The following is a 25,817-nucleotide window of genomic DNA, read 5'->3' on the forward strand; positions in this document are numbered from 1 at the left end:
TGCAATTAACTGATTGAACTTTATAAATCTTAATCTGAATAAAGGGCTAGTAAAGAAAATAAAAAGAAAAAGGGCCCATTTTAAGAGAAAAGTCAAAAGTGCACATTGGAGCTCACAAATACGGCCATTCATCAACCATCGACCTCCTCCGAGTGTCACCAACCTTCGGACCCTCACTCCCGGTCCACTCCGTCTGGTGGTCTACCAGCTCTCTCCACACGAGTCTTCCTTCTTCTCTTGCTGACAAAAGACCGTGAAAATCTCTCTTACAGACTCACAAGAAAGAACAACACTTCTCTCATTGGATAGCCCCCACATTCCAAACCCTGTTATCTCCAGTCATAACCCAAACAACAGAGAAACCATTACATCAGCCGTGAAACATTGTGGCATGTTACACTCTCCCCCACCCCCACCAAATTTAGTCATCTCCTCATGATGTTGAGACAATTCGCCAACCCTTCCTGCAAAACACAAAGCCCAATCGAAGTGTAAAAGGCAGTGACATAGCCCCCCAGAATGGTAGGGGTCACGCTCTGTTCCCCTGGTGCTATGCAGGCCAACCTCCCATTACATTAGCAATGAAACATTACAGCATGTTACATAAACTATAAGGCTGTGTGTTTTCAGTTAAAGGCAGTGTGCATCAGATTTCTCTGCATACGTTCCATTCTGGAGATAAGTCCAAGACGTAGGCAGTGCTGCGTTCTTGGTAAAAGTGTCCTTTGGTTGAGATGGCAAACATGAGGAAATCTGCAGATGCTGGAAATTCAAGCAACACACACAAAATGCTGGTGGAACACAGCAGGCCAGGCAGCATCTATAGGGAGAAGCACTGTTGATGTTTCGGGTTGAGACCCTTCGTTAGTCCTGACGAAGGGTCTCGGCCCGAAATGTCGACAGCACTTCTCCCTATAGATGCCGCCTGGCCTGCTGTGTTCTACCAGCAGTTTGTGTGTCTTTGGTTGAGATGTTAGACAGAAGCTCAGCCTGAACTTCCAGGCCCAATGGTATTACGTACAGTGGACAAGCGCAGTGACTATAGAAACCCAGCATACTGCGTTAATTTTATTGAAATGCTTCAGTTCATTGAGGGCCTTCGGATTTGAGACAAATGAATAATTTTGAAAGTGTGGAGTAACAGGACAGCCAATTGATTTACAGTGAGATACCACACATAACTGCATGGTAATGACGGAAGAGCCGGCTTTTCTAGGGATGCCTTTTTCCACTGGGACCATTAGGCTAGTAGGACCTGGCTTTTCCACTCAAAAATTGCAGCAGATTTGAGTTTTGCTTTAGACCATATATGTCAAACTCAAGGCCCGCGGGCCAAATCCGGCCCGCGGTGGAATTACCTTTGGCCCGCGAGATAATATCTAATTACTATTAAAGCTGGCCCCAGTAATCGAAGCGCCTATGGCGTATGATATGGCTAATGCTGAATTTATTCAGGTACCAGGTTTTCAGGGTTTTTAGTGTTTATTCGGCAGTCTTGCTCGGCAGTCTTCTTCATAAGAAACGGAATTTGTAAAGTGAAACACTTTGTAGTTATAGCAGAGACTGAGACAAATGAGAGCAGGCTGAATAAACGGAGGCAACGAAAGCTGCGTTCGCACGCGTCCGACTGATCCGGCCCGCATGAAGCTGCATTTTGCTCAATCCGGCCCGTGACCTAAAATGAGTTTGACACCCCTGCTTTAGACTGTACAGCAAAGTACTACAGTTTGCATTTTCCTTATCAATCGGTTTTAACTTTCAAGGTCACACAGCAACAATCTAGCCCAGTCATTCAAGCCTGCTGTCCAATCTGAGAGAGGAGCTGTCAATGTCATTCAGCAGAATGTTCAGGCATTGGCTAATGTAACACATCCCTGTTAGCAGTTTCCATCCCAGCACTCCTTTAGCCACTACCCCTTTTGCATTCCACTTTACTTACTTCACAACTGTAATTGCGTCAGGACACTTTGCAAATGATCCTCTATGAGTCTTAACCAGAGTTTTGGGCATTTATTAAAGACAGATCTGCATCATCTTTTAGCCCTGGGTCAGGCAGCTGTGAGTATGTGATTCACACCTACCCCAGGGATGCAGAGTAGAGTTCAGTGTCTTTTGCTATGGGACTACTCATCGTTGGAAGGGATATTTAAACTGTTATCTCTTTCACCTACATGTAACTTTGGTCCTAAGGGACCATTTCAATCAACAATAGAAGCCACTTCTTATTCTTCAGTCAACATCACCAGAGCTAATTCTCTGATCATTACAAATTGTGGGACCCTGCTGGGATAACGAAAAGTGCTGTGGGAACACAGGTCTTCCCTTTCTAAATTGTGGGTGAGGCTTCTAATTGTTGCTGACAGATTCTAATTGAACATACGTCGAGGTTAGCACAATGCTATTACAGCTCAGGGCGCTCGGGAGCTCAATTCTGGTGCCATTCATTAAGGAATCTCTGTACGTCCTTCCTGTGGTTTTCCCTGGGTGCCCCAGTTTCCTCCCACCGTCCAGAGATGGACAGTGTAGGTTCATTGATTATTGTACTTATGAAACAGTGATCCCCACTCCATCGGTTTTAAGATAGCTATGCATATGGACCTTGCAGAAGACTGGAGTGGAAGGAGGGACAATTAATTGGGAACAGCTGCATTTCTACCATGTGGAGGATGCTCAGGGTCAAACCACACAGAGTGCAGGACAGGTACGTTCCAATAAGAAAGAAGGAAGGTTAAGAATGGGAAGGTAAGGGAGCCTTGGGCGTTGTGAATTTAGTCACCAAGAAATAGAAAATTATATAATATTTAGGAAGGAAAAATGCCATGAGGATTATAAAGAACCTAGAAAAGAAGTCAAGAAGGGAATTAAGAGAGCCAGGAGAGGCAATGAAAACTTCTTGGCAAGTAGGATTAAAGAAATTCCCAAGACATTCCACACACATACCAAAAGCACGATAATAATTAGGGAGAGGTGTAGGACCACTAAAGGATTAAAAAGGGAATATGTGCTTAGAGGAAAGGGATGTGGGTGAGGTCTGAAATGAATACTTTGTATCACTATTTACCAAGGAGAAGGATGTGGAGGAAAGGGAGATCAGTGTGGAATGTGTTAGGGCCTTTAGGGATAAAGAAAGAAGTTGTGTTGGGTGTCCTAAAGATCATGTATAAGTTCCATTGGCTTGATGGGATATACCACAGTATTAAGAGAGGGAAGAGATGAGATTGCTGGGACTTTGACCAAGATCTATATGTCCACTCTAGCCGAGGTGAGACTCCAGAGGACTGGCGAGTAGCCGATGTTGTTCCATTTTTCACTAAGAATGATCTACTGAGAGGGGGTGAGGTCTTGGTTAGATGTCTCTTTCAGAAAGAATCAAGTAAGATAAAAATCAGGCCATATTTCAGTTATTAGAATACACAGAGACATAAGTTCTCAAACACAATCTCGATGAGTATACAAGGTTGATGACAAAATATATTCTGCAGTGCAAAATATTTCAAACCAAGCTCCCAGAACAATCAGCCACACACTGAACTGGCAAAAGGACACACCATCAGTGATCACGAAGCAACTGAATGACATTATATTACCCAGCCACAGAAACTGACATAAAGATTAATCGTCAGCACAACTCTTGCAGTGTGCCAGACAGTTTAGTCTGAACTCATGTATGGTCAGCTTATTCTAAAAGGATTGGTGTAAAGATCAACAATGCATAGTAATTATTTTAATATTCTAGTGTTCTATTAAACTTAAGAGTGATTTTGTGAAACATTAGGCGCATTGGATTAGTTGGTAGAGTAGGTATGAGCCCATTGTATTGGTTGGTAGTGTAAGTATGGGCCCATTGTATTGGTTGGTAGTGTAAGTATGGGGCCATTGTATTGGTTGGTAGTGTAAGTATGGGCCCATTGTATTGGTTGGTAGAGTAGGTATAGGCCCATTGTATTGGTTGGTATAGTAGGTATAGGCCCATTGTATTGGTTGGTATAGTAGGTATAGGCCCATTGGATTGATTGGTAGAGTAGGTATAGGCCCATTGGATTGGTTGGTAGAGTAGGTATAGGCCCACTGGATTGGTTGGTAGTGTAGAATAGTCTCATTAGATTGGTTGGTAGAATAGGTATGTAACCAGGCACAGGGCAGCTGAGTTGGCAACACACACCCAGTATGATATAAAGGGTGCCATTCAACCAACCTCAGCACCTTTCAGTAGTGATGGAGGAAAATTAGCTATGATTTCTAGTCCTTATTGTTATCTAGAGAGACTGCTGGGAAATTCATTTAAACATTAAGGAGAAAGTTGTCATGTCACCTCATTTCACCTACCAGAGCTAAATAGGCAGCTGTTGTAAAAATGGCACAGATGGTCATTTGGATGAGGTTTCAAAAACCAACCAATATCCATGACAAGAGATTGTGGATGCTGGAATCTGGAGCAATACATAAAATGTTGGAGGAACTCAGCAGCATCTGATGCAAGTTTTAGACCTAAAACGTTGACAACCCCTTCCCACAGATGCTGCTCAGCTGCTGAGTTTCTCCAGCAGATTGTTGCTCCACGACAGGGTTGAGACAGAAAGCAAAGGCTTGTGTACCCATGAGAAAGGGCAATATGAAAAATTATATGCATTTCAATCTAATGTACCGACGGGGAGCGTGCATACCTTTCTGGACACCTGTAGGCTACCTTCACTCAATCTGATGGAGTGGAAGCAGAGATTACAAATGACGAATTAGTAAGAACAATAAGATCCCTGACAAATGGCAAGAGTCCAGGTTCGGATGAAATAGGTAATGAGTTTTATAAGAAGTTTAGTGACTTATTAGCACCTTATATGGTAAGGATGTATAGAAAGTCGTTTGAAACTGGCAGGTTACCCCAAACCCTGAACAAGGCCATTATCACGCTTATTGCGAAGAAGGACAAAGACCCAGAGGAGGTAGGATCTTATAGGCTGATTTCACTGCTAAATTTGGATCAGAAAATTTTGTCTAAAGTGCTGGCAAGGAGACTCAGTCAGCAGATAAATACACTCAGATCAAACTGGGTTTATCCCTAAAAGGAATTCTTTCCATAACATCAGGCGCCTTCTTAATATAATGCATTCCCCAAGACATCCTCAGGAAGACCTTATAAAAGTAAGTTTAGATGCTGAGAAAGCATTTGACCAAGTGGAATGGCAATAACTCTACGAGGTTTTGAAAAAATTTGGAATGGGAGACAAATTCATAACTTGGATTAAGCTATTGTACAGCAACCCTAGTGCTAAAATACTAACTAATCAGACCCTCTCAGAACCATTCATTTACACAGGGGCACAAGACAGGGCTGTGCATTAAGTCCCTTATTGTTTGCGTTGGCCCTGGAACCACTGGCGGTGACAACACGTTCTCACCCCAAAATCTATGGGTACAATACAGAATATACTATCAACAAAATTTCCCTTTATGCCGACGATGTTTTGTCGTTTGTAATGAAACCATATATTACTATTCCAGTTGTGCTGGAAATAATCAATTTATTTGGCACTTTCTTGGGCTATAAGATTAATTGGGGGAAAAGTGAATTATTCCTGGTCCAAGTAGAAGAACAGGAGGGGCTTAAACAATTTCCATTCAAAATAACCCTTGAGAAGTTTACTTACCTTGGAAATGCAATAACCAAAAAGTATAGTTCTCTATTTGAAGCGAATTTTACCCCTTTAATTGAAAAGATTAAAAAGAAAATAGAATTTTGGAAGGCACTCCCAATTTCTTTAGTGGGTAGAGTAAAAGCAGCCAAGGTGATCTTCCTTCCCCAACTGTTCTGTCTATTTCAGAACCTGCCCTCTATTTTACCAAAAACATTTTTAAAGGATTAGATTAGATAATTCTGCCTTTCATTTGGAATTATAAAGCCCATCGAATTAGGAAAGAGCATCTCTGCAAGAATAAGCCTAGTGGGGGGCTGGCACTACCCAACTTTATTTTTTATTACTGGGCTGCTAACGTCAGCCATATAGCATACTGGATAGACGATACAGTTGTACTTCCCAGATGGCTGGAGATGGAGTGTGAGGATTGCCTACCATATTCCATAGGGGCAATCATTATGTCCCCTATTAGGTTAAATAAAGCCTATGATAGAGGCAATCCCATTGTCCATAGTACCATACAGATGTGGAGACAAATGGGGAAGTATTTGAAACTCACAACACTATCTTTTCTTGTACCATTATCAGCGAACCCCTCCTTTATTCCCTCATATATATGGGGCCTTTGATGTATGGCGAGAATTAAGGATACACAGCATGGGAGACTTACACATACAAGGGATTTTTGCATCATTTCGGCAGCTCCAGGACAAATTCAGAGTGCAAAAGAGTCAATTTTTTAGGTATCTCCAGCTAAGACATTATATAAGATCACATCTTTCTGGTTTTGAGATGGCAGAACCTGATAAATTAGATAATCATTTAAGATCATGTTTAGGGACAGAACACATCATCGTCTATTTGTACGATGCCATGCAACAGTGGATAATATTAACTCCTGTTCCATCAATGCCAGGCATTGTTTAATACAATTTAAAATCCTACATAGACTACATTACTCAAAAGTAAGGATTCATAAAATATTCCCAGAGGTGTCCCCAATGTGTGAGAAATGCAAGTCCTCAGAGGCAAATTTGTTGCATAGTTACGCTTTATGTCCCAGGATACAGGAGTATTGGAAGCAAATATTTGAGGTCCTATCGAAGGTACTAAAGTTTCAGATAATACCAGACCCCATTTTAATCATTTTTGAAACTTCTCTGAGGTCAAATAAATTCCAGGCTACCCAGCAACAACTCCTGACCTATGGCATGAAAATGGAAAGAAACTCATACTGATGTTCTGGAAAAAGGAGGCAACTCCATCACTGGCTGCATTAATGGGTGCTCTGCAGCTAGAGAATATATCAAGGACAGACTCCTGGCAACCATTACTGTTGTATTTAGAAGAGAGGGACACAGCTGAAGTAAGTTTGGGGGCGGGCGGTAAGACCTAACTAGCCCATACGGGAGGAGCGAGGGGAGGGAAGGGGAAAGGAGACGGGGTGGTAGCGTGTCCTTTTCTTCTTGCTTGTTTACTATACATACACTCATTTGATTTTCATTATGTTGTTATAAGAAAAGAAAAAAGAAGAATTGTACTTTAGGACATTGTTGTGGTTAAGCTGATGTTAATTCACAATAAAAACATTTGAAACATTAAAAATAAAGAAACGGCAATATGGACAGGGGCAGCAAGGAAAACTGGTGCACGAAGATATTGAACTGCATTAGAAACCTTGTTACACATTACCGAGCCGCAGCGGTTAGCGCAAAGCTATTCTGGCACCTTTCTGTGAGGAGACTCTGTACGTCCTCCTCGTGGAATGCGTGGGTTCTCTCCAAAAGGCATACCGAACAGTAGGTTAATTGGTCTCTAAATTATTCTGTGATTAGATTGGGGTTGTGGGGCTGCTGGGGTGGTGTGGCTCAAAGGGCTGGGAGGACCAACACACTCAATCAATCAATAACACTGAATCGCAGAGCATGGAGGAGATATTTGTCCACTTCAAAAGTGGAGGGAGGGCTTAAAATTGGGAAAGATGAAGAGGTCAGAACTAGAGATGACAGTAGGACGAGAGCATGTTATAGAGTTTAGTCTTGACAAGACTATAGAGTCATAAATAGCTTATAGAACCATGAAGAGGTTATAGAGTGTCGATGGTTTTCAACATTGTACAGCTAACACTGCAGCTATATTCCTCAATTGCAAACCCTTTTATTCTATTGAGAACTGATATCTGTCATTTTGGCTGGTGCGTACATAACCCCACGAGCTGAAGTGCACGAGGCATAACAAATGCTTGCTCATCAAATTACAGAGGCAGGAAAAGCCTATCCGGACTCTTGGTATTATCATAGGCAATTTTAACGATGCTACTTTAAACCAAAAACTTCCCTCTTTTAACTAACGGATTAAATGTGCCACGAGAAAGGTAACATTCTCGATGATTGCTACAGTTTGATTAAAGATGCCTGTCACACCACATCCTGACCATGCTGTGACCCAGCTCATCCCTGCTACAGGCAACAACTGAAAACAGCAAAGTCCACCAATGAAGTTCTAATAATATGTTCTGGTAAAGCCACAGGACCGCTCTGATCCCACTCAGCAGGACTGCAAGGGAAGGGGAGGAAGGTGGAATGCGAAGGCGGGGGGAGGGGAAGGAGTTCAAGGTGATAGGTGAAGCCAGGTGAGGGGGAAGGTGGGTGGTTGGGAGAGGGGAATTGAAGTGAGGTCATAGGTAAAAAAGGTAAAGGGCTAAAGAAAAAGGAATCTTACAGAAAAGGAGAGTGGATCACGTGAGAAAGGGAAGGAGGAGGGAGGTGATAGGTGAGGAGAAGAGAAGAGGTAACAGGGGACCCATGGTATGGAGTGGAAGAAGAGGGAGGGTGTGTGTGGCAAAAATTACTGGAGGTTCAAGAAGTCAATGTTCATGCCATCAGGCTGGAGACTATCCAGACAGAATATAAGGTGTTGCTCCTCAAATCCTCATTGTGGCCATGTTGGAATGGGAATGGGGATTCAAATCAAAATGGTTGGCCATCAGGAAACGCAGTTTGTTGTGGACGGAACAAAGGTGCTCGGAAAAGCAGTTCCCCAATCTATGGTGGGTTTCACCGACATAGAGGAGCCACACCAGGTGCACCAGAGAGAGTACATGATTCCAACAGGCTCACAGATGAAGTTTTGCCTCACCTGGAAGGATTGAATGGAGATGAGGGAAGAGGGTGAGGGAAGATTGGGCAGGTGTAACACTCTTCCTGCTTGCCAGGAGAGAGATCACTGGTGAGGGGTGAACGAACAAAGGAATCACAGAGAACGGAGTGCGAGGGAGAGGTAAGGATGTGCCCCATTCCCATATATCAGTCCATGGACTCCTCTGTTACCATGACGATGCCACTCTCCTGTTGTGGAGCAACACCTCGTATTCTGTCTGCTAAACAGCCTCCAACCTGACAGCATGAACATCAATTATTCTAACTTCCAGCAGTTTCTCCTCTCCCCCATTTCTCTTCTTCTGTTCCCCATTCCGGGCCTCCTCTTATCTCTTTTCTTCTCCTCGCCTGCCCATGACCTCCCTCTGGTGCCTCTCCTCCTTCTCTTTCTCCCATGGTCCACTCTCCTCTCTGATCAGATTCCCTCGTCTTCAGCCCTTTACTTTTTCCACCTATCGCCTCCCAGATTCTCACATTCCCTTCCCTCCCACTTGGCTTCACCTATCATCTTCTAGCTTGCACTCCTTACACCATAAGACATAGGAGCAGAATTAGACCATTCAGCCCATCGAGTCTGCTCCATCATGGCTGATCCTGGATCCTGCTCAACCCCATACACCTGCCCCCACATCATATCTTTTGATGCCCCAACCAATCAGGAATCTATCACTTCCACTTTGAATATAGCGTAGTCTGTTGGCAGACCATAAATTCCTCCTTACTTCTGTTCTAAAACATTGCCCCTCAATTGTGCCCTCTAGTTCTGGATACCCCCACCAGAGGAAACATCTTCTCCACATCCACCCTATCTAGTCCTTTCAACATTTGGCAGGTTTCAATGAGATCCCCATGTATTCTCTTAAATTCCAGTGAGTACAGGCCCAAAGCTGCCAAACGCTCCTCATATGTTAACCCCTTCGTTCCTTGAAATAAATGCCAACAATTGTGTTTGCCTTCTTTACCACAGACTCAACCTGTGAATTAACCTTCTGAAAATCTTACACAAAGACTCCTAAGTCTCTTTGCACCTCCAATGTTTGAATTTTCTCCCCATTTACGTTATAGTCTGCACTATTGTTCCTTTTACCAAAAAGCATTATCATACATTTCCCAGCAGTGTATTCCATCTGCCACCTTTTGCCAATTCTTCCAATTTGTCTAAGTCCTGCTGCAAACTTAAGGGAAGAATACAAAATATCAAGGGGGCTGCTGGCCCTGACTCTGTCTCCCCTGCCATCCTTAAACACTGATGTCTACAGTCTCTTAAACTATGCGCTGTTCCAACACGTTTCAAGTAATCTGTCGTTATTCCAGTCACCAAAAAAAAAATCAAAGATTACTGGACTCAATGATTACAGTCATAATGAAGACTTTTGAAAGACCGGTTGCATCATTTTTAAAATCCATAACTCTGAAATTTCTAGATCCGTTGCAGTTTGCCTGCAGAACAAACAGATCTGTAGATGATGCAGTTAACATGGGTCTGGAGCTCATACTGCAGAGTCTCAGTTCCCTTGGTGTGTATGTCAGAATTCTCTTTGTCACTTTCAGGTCAGTCTTCAATACCAAGATCCCAGAGGCTCTGCAAGAGAAACTTTCTAAACTTAACATTCAGAACCCACGAGCTGGTGGATCACCAACGTCCTCCCTGACAGGAGGCGAGCACATCTCCACATCCCGCTCACTCAGTTCTGGTGTGCTCTCTCCTCTCTTCTCTATACACCTGTAGGATTTTGTGAATAAAATATGCAGTGAATATGATAGTGGAACTTTCAAGAGCCAGCTTAAGGCCATCTACAGAAATACATTAAAATTTACCCTTCTTATCCATCTACAATAAAAGCCCCATTCCATAACACGGAATGGACCATCATAAGGGGGGGTTAAAAGTGTTCTGATGTGCATCATATCAAAAATGAACGAGGTAGAATGAAGGTCAACTGGACCCAATAGTGCTGTATGCCATGTTGGGAGGTAGGAATAGGTGTAAAAGAATTTGAGTTTACTGAGGAGGGCAGAATGCTGCAGTTTCCAACCCGGCAGTTGTGGAGACAGGAATAAAATCACCCGGTACCCAAAGCAGCTACCTGTACACCAGCATAGTTGCAGAGGACTGCAGCTTCTGTCTTGGAATTGTTCTGAGCCCCACCAAGATACGTAGGAGATGATGGTGCCAACACTCATCCATCAGTGAAGTCCTCAGAGCAGTCTTCAAGGAACGGTGAAAGCGCTCATTGGACTGTGTGATGCAGTTGTGGCCCAGGGGTCTGATGTGAATTGGGGACTGCATTCAGAGGAAATATCTGATGGGCTGCTGAAACAAGCGACCCAGGTGTTGATGAATGCCTGAGCCAAGTCAGCAGTCATCGATGCTAGAGGGGCAACATCTGGCCACTGGTGGCATGGTCCCTCATGGTAAGGAGATGCTAGAGGGGCAACATCTGGCCACTGGTGGCATGGTCCCTCATGGTAAGGAGATGTATGAAACTGCAGCGTGTGGAAGAGGACCAACCAGGTCCACATTGATATGGTCAAACCGTCGATCAGGGACCTCAAAAGGTGCTGATGGTGCCTGAACATGATGGTTAATATATGACACATAATACAGGCTGCACTCCAGTCTCACACATCCTTCCCAAGGCTGTGCGACACAAGCTTTAAAGTAACCTGTTTCTGTGAAGCCTTCCCGCCTGGATGCGAGAGGCCGTGAACGGAGTTAAAAACAGCATGCCTTCAGTTTGCAGGCACTGTGGGGTGAGTGCACCTGCATCCCCAAACTTGACATCAGCCAACCACAGCCCTGTGAAGGCCTGGATCTCGGGATCAGTAACTTGGTCAGTATCCATGCTGCCACAGCCAAGCCACACGAGGCAAACAGCCACAGCATTATCTTTCTCCTCGATGTCGGTTGTGAATTGTGGTGGCATTGCTGCCAAGCAGACCAAGGGACTGGCACTTTGGCCATTGTGTGCATGAGGGGATTGTGGTCAATGAATGCTGTGAAATGTCGATCCTCCAGTAGAAAATGAAAATGGCAGACAGCCAGATAGAGAGGCAGCCTACAGAGAAGAGGTCATCACCCTGACACAGTAGTGTCAAGAAAACAACCTCTCCCTCAATGTTGCAAAAACAAAGGTTGTGCATTACAGGAGGAATGGAGACAGGCTAACCCCTATTGACATCAATGGATCTGGGGTTGAGAGGGTGAACAGCTTTAAGTTCTTCAGCATACACATCACCGAGGATCTCACGTGGTCTGTACATACCGGCTGTGTGGTGAAAAAGGCACAACAGCGCCTCTTTCACCTCAGTCTGTTGAGGAAGTTTGGTATGGGCCCCAAATACCAAGAACTTTCTACAGGGGCACAGTTGAGAGCATCCTGACTGGCTGCATCACTGCCTGGTTTGGGAACTGTACTTCCCTCAATCGCAGGATTCTGCAGAGAGTGGTGCAGACATTTACAAAGACAGGTGTGTAAAACGGGGAAGCTAGAGGGATGAACAATAGGGAAAACCCTTGGTAAATGCCACAAAGAAATTAGTTTACTTTCAGATGGCCATACTAACCACACATCTGAAGATAATCTCAACATAACTCCACAGGGACAGTCAACAGCACAAACACGGGATACCACTGGGATCATGGCTGTCAGCACACAGATGGAAAATTACTTAACAGCATTTTATTTTACAATGTTTCTCATTCACGTAGAACTAAAGAGGAACACTGAAAATAGAGTGACCTGCAGTACAGTGGGCAGATATTTTCCTCCTGAATCAGAAAGTTGTGAGTTCAAATCCTTCTCAGATACTCGTTTTAAATATGACAAACCTATAATCTTGATTGAGGAGGTGAAAAGAAACAGAGTCAATTGTATCTACATAAACAAGTGTTTGATAAGTTCCCTCAAGGTAAGTTGATTAATAAGATAAAGATTCATGGGGTCCAGGGTGAGTTACAGGTTTGGATTCAGAAGTGGCTTGTCCATGGAAGACAGTGGGCAGGAAGGCCGTTATTCCGGCTGGACATCTGTGACCGGTGAAGTTCCGCAAGGATCAGAGCTGGGACCTCTGTTGTTTGTGATATGTACCAATGATTAATATGAAAGTGTAGACAGATGGATTAGCAAGTTAGCAATGGATGACACCAGGATTGGTGGAGGACTATCACATATAACAGTATATAGATCAGTTCAAGCTATGGGCAGAGGAGAGGCAAACATGGGTTAGAAAGAGAGGTCAAATGCAAGGACAAAGTGTACAGTCATTGGTAGGCCCCTTAATAGCACTGGGGTACAAAGGGATCTCAGCTCCTGGTGCATAGTTCACTGAAAGGAAGGAAGTCATACTGCAGTTGGTTAAATCTTTAGACAGACCACACGAAGAATTGTCTGAAATACTGGTTGTCCCATTATGGGACAGAGTTAGAATAGGATACTGGGGTAGCGGTGAAATCAATTAGTTTGGTGGAGTTCAAGAGGCTTTTAGCTGGACACGTGAATGTTAAGGGAATGGAGGGATATGGATGATATACAGGAAGAGGACATTTAGTATAAATTCGCATCAAAATCAACGCAAACACATGGATCAAGTAATTGTTCAGTTCCATTTGATAACCTATCCAGTGTTGTACTGTTCTATAAACTGTGCAGTGCTGTACTGTCCTCTGTTCTATAACCTGTCCAGTGCTGTGTTCTATAACCTGTCCAGTGCTGTCCTGTGTTCTATAACCTGTCCAGTGTTGTCCTCTGTTCTATAACCTGTCCAGTGCTGTACAGTCCTCTGTTCTATAACTTGTCCAGTGATGTCCTGTGTTCTATAACCTGTCCAGTGCTGTACAGTCCTCTGTTCTATAACCTGTCCAGTGCTGTACTGTCCTCTGTTCTATAACCTGTCCAGTGCTGTACTGTCCTCTGTTCTATAACCTGTCCAGTGCTGTACAGTCCTCTGTTCTATAACCTGTCCAGTGCTGTCCTGTGTTCTATAACCTGTCCAGTGCTGTACTGTCCTCTGTTCTATAACCTGTCCAGTGCTGTACAGTCCTCTGTTCTATAACCTGTCCAGTGCTGTCCTGTGTTCTATAACCTGTCCAGTGTTGTCCTCTGTTCTATAACCTGTCCAGTGCTGTACTGTCCTCTGTTCTATAACCTGTCCAGTGCTGTACAGTCCTCTGTTCTATAACCTGTCCAGTGCTGTGTTCTATAACCTGTCCAGTGCTGTCCTGTGTTCTATAACCTGTCCAGTGTTGTCCTCTGTTCTATAACCTCTCCAGTGCTGTACAGTCCTCTGTTCTATAACCTGTCCAGTGATGTATTGTCCTCTGTTCTATAACTTGTCCAGTGCTGTACTGTCCTGTGTTCTATAACCTGTCCGGTGCTGTACTGTCCTGTGTTCTATAACCTCTCCAGTGCTGTACTGTCCTGTGTTCTATAACCTGTCCAGTGCTGTACTGTCCTCTGTTCTATAACCTGTCTGGTGCTGTACTGTCCTGTGTTCTATAACCTGTGCAGTGCTGTCCTGTCCTGTGTTCTATAACCTGTCCAGTGCTGTACTGCCCTGTGTTCTATAACCTGTCCAGTGCTGTACTGCCCTGTGTTCTATAACCTGTCCAGTGCTGCACTGTGCTGTGTTTTATAACCTGTCCAGTGTTGTACTGTCCTGTGTTCTATAACCTGTCGAGTGCTGTACTGTCCTGTGTTCTATAACCTGTCGAATGCTGTACTGTGCTTTGTTTTATAACCTGTCCAGTGCTGTACTGTCCTGTGTTCTATAACCTGTCCAGTGCTGTCCTGTGTTCTATAACCTGCCCAGTGCTGTACTGTCCTGTGTTCTATAACCTGTCCAGCGCTGTCCTGTGTTCTATAACCTGTCCAGTGCTGTCCTGTGTTCTATAACCTGTCCAGTGCTGTCCTGTGTTCTATAACCTCTCCAGTGCTGTACTGTCCTGTGTTCTATAACCTGTGCAGTGCTGTCCTGTCCTGTGTTCTATAACCTGTCCAGTGCTGTACTGCCCTGTGTTCTATAACCTGTCCAGTGCTGTACTGCCCTGTGTTCTATAACCTGTCGAGTGCTGTACTGTGCTTTGTTTTATAACCTGTCCAGCGCTGTCCTGTCCTGTGTACTATAACCTGTCGAATGCTGTACTGTGCTTTGTTTTATAACCTGTCCAGTGCTGTACTGTACTGTGTTCTATAACCTGTCCAGTGCTGTACTGTCCTGTGTTCTATAACCTGCCCAGTGCTGTACTGTCCTGTGTTCTATAACCTGCCCAGTGCTGTACTGTCCTGTGTTCTATAACCTGTCCAGTGCTGTCCTGTGTTCTATAACCTGTCCAGTGTTGTCCTGTGTTCTATAACCTGTCCAGTGTTGTACTGTCCTGTGTTCTATAACCTGTCCAGTGTTGTCCTGTGTTCTATAACCTGTCCAGTGTTGTACTGTTCTGTGTTCTATAACCTGTCCAGTGCTGTACTGTCCTGTGTTCTATAACCTGTCCAGTGTTGTCCTGTGTTCTATAACCTGTCCAGTGTTGTACTGTTCTGTGTTCTATAACCTGTCCAGTGCTGTACTGTCCTGTGTTCTATAACCTGTCCGGTGCTGTACTGTCCTGTGTTCTATAACCTGTCCAGTGCTGTACTGTCCTGTGTTCTATAACCTGTCCAGTGCTGTCCTGTGTTCTATAACCTGCCCAGTGCTGTACTGTCCTGTGTTCTATAACCTGCCCAGTGCTGTACTGTCCTGTGTTCTATAACCTGTCCAGTGCTGTCCTGTGTTCTATAACCTGTCCAGTGTTGTACTGTCCTGTGTTCTATAACCTGTCCAGTGTTGTCCTGTGTTCTATAACCTGTCCAGTGTTGTACTGTTCTGTGTTCTATAACCTGTCCAGTGCTGTACTGTCCTGTGTTCTATAACCTGTCCAGTGTTGTCCTGTGTTCTATAACCTGTCCAGTGTTGTACTGTTCTGTGTTCTATAACCTGTCCAGTGCTGTACTGTCCTGTGTTCTATAACCTGTCCAGTGTTGTCCTGTGTTCTATAACCTGTCCAGTGCTGTACTGTCCTGTGTTCTATAACCTGTCCAGTGTTGTCCTGTGTTCTATAACCTGTCCAGTGTTGTACTGTTCTGTGTTCTATAACCTGTCCAGTGCTGTACTGTGCTTTGTTTTATAACCTGTCCAGCGCTGTCCTGTCCTGTGTACTATAACCTGTCCAGTGCTGTACTGTCCTGTGTTCTATAACCTGTCCAGTGCTGTCCTGTGTTCTATAACCTGTCCAGTGCTGTCCTGTGTTCTATAACCTGTCCAGTGCTGTACTGCCCTGTGTTCTATAACCTGTCCAGTGCTGTCCTGTGTTCTATAACCTGTCCAGTGCTGTACTGTCCTGTGTTTTATAACCTGTCCAGTGCTGTACTGCCCTGTGTTCTATAACCTGTCCAGTGCTGCACTGTGCTGTGTTTTATAACCTGTCCAGTGTTGTACTGTGCTGTGTTCTATAACCTGTCCAGTGCTGTACTGTCCTGTGTTCTATAACCTGTCGAGTGCTGTACTGTGCTTTGTTTTATAACCTGTTCAGCGCTGTCCTGTCCTGTGTACTATAACCTGTCGAATGCTGTACTGTGCTTTGTTTTATAACCTGTCCAGTGCTGTACTGTCCTGTGTTCTATAACCTGTCCAGTGCTGTCCTGTGTTCTATAACCTGCCCAGTGCTGTACTGTCCTGTGTTCTATAACCTGTCCAGTGCTGTCCTGTGTTCTATAACCTGTCCAGTGCTGTACTGTCCTGTGTTCTATAACCTGTCCAGTGTTGTCCTGTGTTCTATAACCTGTCCAGTGTTGTACTGTTCTGTGTTCTATAACCTGTCCAGTGCTGTACTGTCCTGTGTTCTATAACCTGTCCAGTGCTGTCCTGTGTTCTATAACCTGTCCAGTGCTGTACTGTCCTCTGTTCTATAACCTGTCCAGTGCTGTACTGCCCTGTGTTCTATAACCTGTCCAGTGCTGTACTGCCCTGTGTTCTATAACCTGTCCAGTGCTGTACTGTTCTGTGTTCTATAACCTGTCCAGTGTTGTCCTGTGTTCTATAACCTGTCCAGTGCTGTACTGTTCTGTGTTTTATAACCTGTCCAGTGCTGTACTGTTCTGTTTTTTTAAATAAACTATGCAGTGCTGTAGCCATTTGTTGTAATAACAGTGCTGTGTTCTAAATGTTTTACTTATTTAGAGATACAGCCCAGAATAGGTCCTTCCAGTCCTTCAAGTCGAGCCACACCACCCATCCCCATTTTAACCGTAACTTAATCATGGAACAATTTACAATTATCTATTAATCTACTCATTGGTACATTCATTTCAAGCGGTCTAGAATACAAGAGCTGGGATATGGTGCTGAGGATTTAAAAGGCACTACTGAGGCCTCACCTTGAGTATTGTGAACATTTTGGGCCCTTTATCTAAGAAAAGATGTGCTGGCATTGGAGATTGTCTTGAGGAGGTTCACAAGGTTGATTCCAGGAATGAAAGGGTTATCATATGAGCAATGTTTGAATGCTCTGGGTCTGTACTTGCTGGATTTCAGAAGGATGAGTGTATTCTCATTGGAATCTTCCAAAAGTTGAAAGGCTGAGACAGAGTAGATATGGAAAGGGTGTTTCCCATGGTGGGAGAGTCTAGGACGATAGGGCATAGTCTCAGGATAGAGGGGTGCTCTTTCAAAACAGATCCTGAGAAATTTCTTTAGCCAAAGGGTGGTGAATTTGTGGAACTTGTTACCGTAGGCTGTGGTGGAAGGCAGAGATTGATAGGATCTTGATTGAACATGGCATCAAAGATTACAGAGAGAAGGGAGTGAGGTGAGGAGGCAAAGTAAAGATCAGCCATGATTGAGTGGGGGAGGAGCAGAATCGATGGGCCAAATAGCCTATTTCTGCTCCTATGCCTTATATTGAGAACTTTCTACCATAATATTGACCCTCTACCGTAATCCTGTAGTGTTGTAATGTTGAGAGCTCTCTAGTAAGTCTTCAGATAAAATGTTAAACCCTGCCTTCTTTCTTGGGTGAACATTAAATATTCAGAGCTGATTTTTTCAATTAAGAGCATAGACGTTTGCCAGGATGTACAGACTAATCCCACCATTGCTGATTCTGAACCAGATGATCTGATCAGTATCACTTGGCTGCTCCTGTACACTTACTGTGACTCTGGGTTCCTGCATTACAGTGCAGCATGTCAAAAATTACTTCATTGGCTGTGAAGAACTTTGTAGCCCCGAAGATGTGAGAGTCACTCGAGGGATTTGTTTCTATTCCTCTGACCGGCTATTTCTGCTGGGACGTCATCAAGCAAGGAAATCACTACTCTGAAATTTGTTTCCACCTTTTTCTGAAAGTGTAACCTGTTGATAAGCTATTTCTTTTATCAGTACGGGTAATGCAAACAATAGTGCCCAGGTCTGCTGGAGTTGTACGGCAAAGAGTCATCAATTCCAGCTCTATGTTTTCCTACAAGTTGCTGAGAAGTCATGGGGGAAGGGAAGTGCACATACTGTTGAAAATTAAGGAAACCAGACTGCTGGGCTCCCTTTATATCCAGCAGGCGAACAGCAGGGACTCTCTGCAGTACAGCTTTCCACTGTCAGTAGCAGAACTCTTTCATGTATTCTCACTCAGGCAGGCAAACTGTGCCTAAATCTGATCCTGCTGAGCCAAGTCCACACCATCCCACTAGCTTTATCGTTCTTACGTCCAAGATCTTAATCTTCTGATAATAGAGTGGAAAAAAGAGGTCCAGTTAAATAGTGCATTAGCTACCGGTGGAAAGCCTTTATGAGTAACTGATTTGCTCCACATCACAAATGCAAAGTGTAGGGAATCACTATAAAGCAACATATCTGTAACAATCTTAAAATCTAACGTCATGAGTGACTTCATTGCTTCCTAATGGCTTAATTTAATGGTCTTTTATTTGGACAAAGCACCATTCGTATATTCCTAAATCATCTGCAAGATTTTAAAAAATCACTTTCAGCTCCATGGTATGTCAGAGCATCTTATCATTTATAACGGGGTGTCCAACCTCCTCAGCGTCAGAAGCAGAGCACAACTTGTCACAATTGTCTCTGACTTTTACCAGCTAAGTGTCTGACACCCAAAATGCCTATTGTTTATCAGTCCCACTGTGTTCAAACAACCAAGAAGAAAAGGAAAATAAACAGGCAGTTCAGCATTCTTCCTGTATTTAATTTAATAAAATTACTATTATACTGAAACCCTAATAAATATTGAGTTGTTAAGTCTAAAGAGTAGCAAATTAATTCATCTTGCACTTTAATTGGCTTGTTACTCCGATCTGAACTGCGGCTGCCGGTTCACCTACTCTGACAAGCATATATCAATCTGCCTCGTCTGCACCAGGTTATATTTCTCAGAGAAAAATTTGTACTGTTCCCTTTCTGCTTAACTTCCTTTTATGTGCAGAGAAAATACAGTATTTTCTCAGAGAGAGGCGGCAGCAAAGTGGGCCTGCTTTTATTCCATCAATGTGATTTCTCTTGCTGATTTCAACAGCGAAAGAACATTGAAACAAAGATGGCGCAGGTTAAATTTGTGCAGGCGAATGTTATTTTAATATGCGCAGAGGAAAGATGGCGAAGGCTTTGGTTGGGGGGTGTGAGTGGGGAAAGAGAAAAAAGAAAGGTGCAGTTTTCACAATATAATGAAGAAACGCATACAAGGCAAGGATTTCATTGTCGATAATACATAAACACAGATGAATTCTGTCTTTGGTTTGTTCATGGTTTTCACTCTGCACAGCAGGGATGTTCTTAAGAACTTGCCCTCTGCGTAATTTCTCTAAACAGAAGCCACAGACCTAGTGAGATGTGATTATATTCAGATCAGCTGTTCATTTCCTACGAAAAGTGTTATAATTTGAATCGATGGATAAGTCGTACATTTTCACATTGCCGGGGAGTTATAAATACGCACTTATTACTATACCATTTTCTTGAGATGCTGGGTAGCTTTGTTGTTCAAAATATATTTAGTGATTGACAAGAACGTGTCTACTGCCTGCAGTCTCCGCAATAGCTCACCATGTTGTCTGCTAACCAGAAGATCAAAAATTATCGATTTCATGCAACTGCGTGCTCTGGATACGTAAGTGAGTTTTAAATGTGGCTAGTCCGTAAAAACACAAACAATACATTTTGTAAGAACAATAAATTGTCTGATTAATGTTGCATTTCAGGTGGGGTTCTTCAACTTTATTTTTAACAAGCTTTGACTAGAAATATTTGCACAAATTATTGAAACATTTTGTCGCAGTCCACATCTGCAGTCCCAGAATCCTTTGTGTATCTAATCTTTCTTGCATTTGCAATGTCTTCAATCTTTTCAAGGATTAAAGACACAAATGTGAGAGACAGACAATAATAACTAAAAATTAAGGCATTCTTAAGGCGTATTTAGCGGCAAACAAGTAACAAATATTTAACAGATAATGGGGTGTGAAAGTATTTCCCATTTTTCTTTTGATAATCATCAAAATACATCACATCCCTTTCATTATTTTTCTTTGTCAAGCTGATTGTACGCTACTTTTGGTTTTAGTTCAAATATATGGTGAACACAATATTCCAAACATGTGCGCCACCTTGAAATTAATTTCTAAATATTAGACTCTGGGACTGCTTTTCCAAAGCTGATCTTGGACATCTGGATAAAGGCATTGGTCATTGCCGCAGTCACTCCCTTTGTGCGCAGGCGAGAGTATCTCACCAACTATTGCCGTACAGCATTCAGAAGGTACGTTTTCAGTTGCACAACTTTCAAAATATCGTAATTCTGTGTAGTCATAACATTTCAAATGATGAATATAAATTGAAAAACCGAATAGTGTGTTACAATTCAACTATCACCCAATTGGAATGAATTAAAAACTATTCTTGGAACACTAGTGGAGTTAAATAGGGGGCTATGCGGAATTTATTAATAATCTTTATGTGAAGCTCACAAAGCCCATGTCTGAAGACTTCCTTTCAATATTTATGCACAGTAGGTTCCGAATGAAAATGTGAAGTATGTATAATGATATGAATGACATAAAGTTTATTTGTTCGTAACATAAATGAAGATATTTATTAGAAAAAAAGCACTATCTTGCTTAAAATACACTTATGCTTTCAGAAATTTTATCTGCTATGTAACCAAATTGAACATCTGCCATAGCTTTTTAAACAACTCTAAAACTTCATGTTTGTCTTCACCAGCGCAGTTTATCCAGTTACATGCATTGTGGTTACATGAAATCTATGAAATAAGTTTGATTATTTATCAGTAAGTGGTGCTTGTTCAAGAGAAATTAATCATCATGTCTCTACGACCTTTGATGCATTAGCATAGAGAAAGCTTTGTCAGTAAATGTGAATATTGTTAGTTCATACAGGTAGGTCAAAGACATTAATACTTAGATACGTAAAAATATATCAATACTGTACGTATCTATTAAACAGTACAACAATGCTTCATAAGAGCAGATCCATCAAAGGATAAATAGGGTTGGGGTAAATTAATTTATTCTAAAGAACGTTAAGACATTCAAGAATAAGCTGTTTAGTTGCTTTAGATATATAAATGTTTTTCAATTAGCTATGTAGAATATTTTATAATTTTGAATAAAATGAGCATTTAATATATTTGAGCAGAAATATTTGAGAGATAGCATTTGTCTGTTGATATACACAAATGATGCAAGCTTTACATTTTAAGATATTATTTTGTGTAAAGTTTATATGGCATAAAATATTATTTCCTTGTTTGCAGGCATTGTGTTATTTCTTTCCTGTTTTAGAGAACATATATGATAAAATCTGTTTTTGCTTTAAACTATAGAGGGATTTTTTGACAATATTTTGAGGAAGTTAAAAGGAATATATTCATAACTCTCGAAATAGCAAAGAGCAGCAATATATGCCTGCAAAGCCTTCACTTACAATACTATTACAGTAAAATCTATGCAGTACCATTTTTGGAGAGTTAATGCATAGGCAGTGTATTTATTAACAAGTTTAGTAACAAAAGTTTTAAATACTGACTGATTTTACTGTTCCAATCTTCAGCATGCATGACATTGAGTTGAAACATAGTCTACACTTAACTTGATTATTTTACTCAGCATTACATTATGTCTGAACCATCTTTAACCAAATATAACAATTTTGTATATTCAAATTTGAATAATCAAATGTTACCATATTTAGTATTTCATGATAGCTAAAAATTCCTATTCCAAACATACTAACCTAAATTAATTATAATAAGCAACTAATCTGACTCAGTTACACATCTTGATGTGAGATACAATCACCCTTTTTGGAACCAGAGGAAAATGTTACTGAATTTAGTTGGGCTATACTTAAAGCTAGTGTTGTAATCAATGAATGTTATCATTCAAAAATTGTGGCAAATCTTACATTACAGTGAGAAATTATCACATGATCAATATTACACATTAGCAATAAATGGTTATAATCACCTCCATTAACATTAAATTATAAAATCACTAATATCATCAGTGAAAATACCATATGGGTACTATATTAATATGTTTAAGTTGGACGTGAGCTATGTCACAACCTATTGAAAATCACAGCACATCGACAATCCCAATTCTGTATAATCCACAATGGCTCAGACTCACATTCTCTCTGTGAGAAAATTGAATACTGGGAAAGACTATTTCAGAAATGGCAATTTATTTTATAACTGATAAAACTCCCTCATAATCTTGATCACTTGATTGTTTGGAGAGCATTCTGACAGACTACATCACTGTCTGGTATGGAGGGGCTACTGCACAGGACCAAAAGAAGCTGTAGAGGGTTGTAAATCTAGTCAGCTCCATCTCGGGTACTAGCCTACAAAGTACCCAGGATATCTTTAGGGAGCAGTGTCTCAGAAAGACAGTGTCCATTATTAAGGACCTCCAGGACCCAGGGCATGCCCTTTTCTCACTGTGACCATCAGGTAGGAGGTACAGAAGCCTGAAGGCACTCACTCAGCGATTCAGGAACATCTTCTTCCCCTCTGCCATCCGATTCCTAAGTGGACATAGAAGCTTTGGCCACTACATAATTGATTTACTTGTTTATTATTGTTTTATTTTGATTTATTATTATTTTTTCTCTCTGTTAGATTATATATTGCATTGAACCACTGCTGCTAAGTTAACAAATTTCACATCACATGCCGGTTCTGATTCTGACGCATCTCTGATCGTAGTATCTTACATCAGATTCAGATTTACATCGAAACACACCAGCACCAATGTTCTGTCACTCAAGTTTTTAAAGAATGAGAACTTTTGTTAAGGTTCAAACCTTATGGCTTCCATGAAAGGACAATGCTATGGTTGGATGTAATTTAATCTGTCTTTGCATTGCACCACATACATTCACCTTAGTCAAAAATAATTTATTTTCTTGTGAATTCTGTCTTAAAAGATTTGCATTTACTTGGCAGTATTCAGGTCTGATGGTGTGATTTGCTGTGATGAAGCTGTTTTTCAAGGCTGATCATTGTTGCAGTGTAAGAGAGTCTAGCAGCTATTTATGCTAAGCAGGACAGTGTTACAAGAAGCAGACAATTTTGTAATGCTGGTTAGGAGATAGAGAACACAGTTGAAAAAATACTTGCTTGAGATAGAGCTTTTAACTTTCTTATGACCACTTTGTGAGGCTCTGGTTTGACATCTCACCCACATGATGTTTCCAGTGGTGGATCACATGACCCAGCTGCTGCACTTCACCTTTCTGTTCAAATCTCTGGCGCTGGAACGGATTCCACAACCTCCTAACCAACTGAAAAGCTACTTACCCATCACTACGAACTTACCAAGATATCAAAATAGGAGGCTTAGAAATCCATTATCTTCATCTAATCCTGTGTGATTTGGGAAATGTGCCTTGTCTGATTTATCTCATCTTGGTAGCAGTTCCACTAGGAGGTGCCAACGAAGGTCCAAGCTCTTCAAACTGATAAATAGTTGTCAGAAGGCAGTAACGTCTTGCTAATCTTCTCCCATTATCTGGATGAAGGGCAGCAGCTGTAGAGGATATTGACAGGAGGGAAAGATAGTGGAAAGAAAAGTAATTATTGAAATACAACTTCCATAAAGAACTCAGTATAACACTCAGGAATGGAATAGGTTGTCAGCCAATCCATTCCATAACTAACCCAAGGAGATTCATTGCCATTGTTTTGGACATGATCTAACTCTCATGCTGGAGATTCCTCATACAGAGCCTGGATCACAACTTGTCAGTTCCCAGTGTGAAATCTCCTATTTCACCTATTGTGTCATTTCATCAGATGAACTCAGAAAACACTCATCGAAAATCAAGAAGAAAACTGCTTGGAAACTAGAAATGAATGCACTCATGGTGCTCAGCAGGTCAGAGAGCATCTGTTGGGAGGGAACCCTGGTGTTCTGAAGGAGGGATATTGACCTGACAATTATCTCCCTCTATAAATGCTCCTTGACCTGCAAGGTATTTCTGACACTTTCTGGACTTATTTCAGAAATTCAGCGTTGCAAGAGAGATTTCTACTTTAAAATTGTAAATTGATGAAAAATTGTGAAGGTTGGATTTGTATTAGATTACGAATGATCAAGGGAACAATTCACAGTTGTTACAGTAAATACATGCTCTGGCATATGCTTGATCCTCACTTGTTCCAGGTCTAAACTGTGGGATTCCCTCTCCAAGAGTACAGACGACCTCCACCAGTTCATGAAGGCAGCTCACCCCACCTTCTCAAGGGCAATTAATGCTGGCCTTGCCCGTGAGACATTGTTCTTTCAGTAAGTTAATATGCCACTCAACATCAGACAGCTTTTAAATTTATTCTTCAACTCCATATACCTTTTAATTAACTGTTTGTGGCATAAAATTAAATTTTCAACATGTTGCCACAAATAATCAAAAGCTAAAACCTGCTTTAGCATTTCGAATATGAAATAATTTTGATCCGAGTTCCTAGTTCTGATGAAGGTTTCGTTTTCCAGAGGTTATTCTTCGAACATTTGTTCTGCTTTCGGAATCCGGCATCCGCATGTTTTTTTGGTTCAGATTGTTTTTTTAATGTGTGGTGTTTTCATGAGGGTTAAAGTAGAATTTACAGAAATTCTAAAGTAGAAAATACAGAAATTGGGACACAAGTACTTTTGCGTTTCCATCGTCTTAAAACAGGACGCTGTTTTTCACCATTTAAAAATAAATCACTTTTTTTCGGTAATAAGATTGCAACTTGGCCGGTATTTGAACGCTAGCAACAATGCTGCACGCACGCTCTCGTGTTTTCCTTTGTGTGAGAGGTTGTAACCGAAGCCTTAAGGCGAGTATTTCCGCAAATTCTGTACAGAGCTCCAAGGAATGTTTTCTCACGTACAATGGAGTTGAAAATAGTTGGAGCATTAAAAAATGAACGAAACCGATTAACGATGCAGATATCAAAACTATAAAATCGCCTAAAGTGCAAGGAATGCACTGAGTAGTTTTGTTTACCGTAACTCCGCAATACTTGCCGTCTTTGTGTTGCAAAGCGAACTCTTTGAAGTTCGTAGTATACTTTTAAACTAAGTACAAAATACCTCTCGAATTAGTAACAAACTTGTGCAAAAGCTGAAAAAAATGAATAAATAAATTGAAAGCAGGACAGCGCGAAAAATGGAGGCTGAGATGCAGAGTGGGAAATATAAAGAGGACGAGGACTACCGCCCTTTTGTACTGGGCTGGAGTTTACAACTTGCGCACCTCACCATCACTTCGCGAGCTGTTACCGGCATCGCGAGCGGCCAGCGGCCGGCGGCCGCCCGGCAGCAGTGGGAGGCCGCAGCACCGCGCGGTGCCCCGCATCCAGCCGCTACCCTCGACCCGGCGACTGTGATCGGGGAGAGGGGAAGAAGAAGTAGAGAGGGAATGATAGACAGTCTAATTCCTGATGCAGAAAATAACTCTGTCTGTGTTTGAAATA

General features: G+C 42.0%; 1 long non-coding RNA gene across 2 annotated transcripts; it reads right to left on the minus strand.

Annotated features, from left to right (window-relative positions):
• Positions 1–25,659, minus strand: LOC140742183 (uncharacterized). Of its 2 annotated transcripts, none has more exons than XR_012102248.1 (3): positions 25,603–25,659; positions 23,676–23,886; positions 1–240 (listed from the first exon to the last, which is right to left on the minus strand). It is a non-coding gene; the product is annotated as an uncharacterized lncRNA (long non-coding RNA). The 2 variants fall into 2 exon arrangements; XR_012102247.1 differs by lacking the exons at positions 1–240; positions 25,603–25,659 and adding exons at positions 20,025–20,173; positions 25,349–25,546.
• Positions 25,660–25,817: the final 158 nt, after the last annotated feature.

Source organism: Hemitrygon akajei, chromosome 20 (genome assembly GCF_048418815.1).
Source record: "Hemitrygon akajei chromosome 20, sHemAka1.3, whole genome shotgun sequence".
NCBI classification, from domain to species: domain Eukaryota; kingdom Metazoa; phylum Chordata; class Chondrichthyes; order Myliobatiformes; family Dasyatidae; genus Hemitrygon; species Hemitrygon akajei.